This window comes from Benincasa hispida, chromosome 9, assembly GCF_027475165.1.
Source record: "Benincasa hispida cultivar pf3 chromosome 9, pf3_genome.v1.1, whole genome shotgun sequence".
NCBI classification, from domain to species: Eukaryota; Viridiplantae; Streptophyta; class Magnoliopsida; order Cucurbitales; family Cucurbitaceae; genus Benincasa; species Benincasa hispida.
Window position 1 is genome coordinate 35,055,788 of NC_143486.1, and position 1,494 is coordinate 35,057,281.

The 1,494-nt window shown below is 36.7% G+C and overlaps 1 pseudogene; it reads right to left on the bottom strand.

The window, feature by feature from the left end:
* Positions 1 to 664: 664 nt before the first annotated feature.
* On the bottom strand, positions 665 to 1,286 carry LOC120084673 (pectinesterase inhibitor pseudogene; annotated as a pseudogene).
* Between the last annotated feature and the right edge of the window lie 208 nt (positions 1,287 to 1,494).

Here is a 1,494-nt window from a genome sequence, read left to right on the forward strand (position 1 = left end):
AGCAAGGGGAGGTACGGCGCTACGCGCTAGACACTTATGCCCCGCGCCATTTATAGAGACAGTCTGCTAGGCAAGTAGTGTTGCCTTGCAGTGCCGCAACACTCTCCATTTGATACCCATGCATGAAGAGGCAATCCTTCCAATTTTCTCTCCAAGGCGCTTCATGAGGGAGTCTTCAGCATTGGTGTAAGCTAACAATTGGAAAATTAAGGAAAATATGATACTATCTATATGTAGTATAAATAGTCAAATACTTTTTTTTATTTGATTATTAAATATCCACTTTTTTTTTAAAGCGACATTATTTTCGGTATGTTCCAAGAGGAGATTTTGATTTTGAAAAGTTGTGATATTTTATGTTTTAACTTATTATTTTGATTAATATGAGAGTATCTATGAAAAAACCGAGGATATCTATATAATTTACCTAACAAAAGTGAGTTTAATCAATGGGAGCCTTTTTTTTTTAATGTTTAAAGCCATTTTTATCACGAGAAATTAACCATTTTTATTCAAATACTAACGATGAAGGTATTTTTTTTTAACTTTTATTAAGTAAAAAACAAATATAAATTTATTAAGTTAAGGTGAAGGTATTTTTGAACTTTTATCAAGTAAAAAACCAAATGTAAATTTATAGGATTCAAATCAATAGACTTTTTATTCATACATAGACATTCCAAATACAGAATAACTTCATAGTATACAAAATCAAGAAAAGGTGTAAGAAAAGGGCCTTAGACACGCCCAAGGAGAATATTGGCTATAACCAAGATAATACTACAAATATCTTCCAGAGCCTTGCCATTTTTGGACAGCCCCGATCCGTCCATCGGTGATTGCGTGAAGTTATCCTGACAATCGTCGGTCTCGGTCATGGCTCCGGAAGCCTGAATATTAACGCCATTGTAATCACCTGTGGCCAAATAGTTCTTCGCATCGTCGAGGTCACCGGCAGCATCATCGTAGTGCTCGGCACAGGAGGCATAACGCTCCTTGAGCTTCGGGTCGGCTGCCTTCAATGCTAGGAACTGGGCAAGGGCTCGACTTTTCGTAGCCTTGGTGCGGGCGAGGTTGAGGGTGAAAGTGGCTAGCCCTTTCAGGTCTGTGGTACGAGCAGATTTCAAGAGGTTGGAGCAAAAAGGAGGGTTTCCAGTTCTTTGGCAGATGATGGAAACGACGTTGTTTTGGGAAGCTGCATGCATGGGAACGACATGATGGAAGAAGAGAAGTGAAAGAACGAAAGGTAGAAGAGAAGAGGCTGTGAGAATAATGGAATTTGCCATTTTGTGTGATTTTTTTGCTCATTTTCATAATGAGGGTTAATATATATATTAAATATTTGATGAAATTTAGGAGGATGGATGAAGATTTGTTTCCAAGTTTAGGATGAAAATGATAACTGATGTAGTTAATCTGTTGCCATTATTCGTAAAATCTCATATTTAATTCCATCTTATTTTTTTTTTTTTTATTTTTAGAAAACAACAAGCA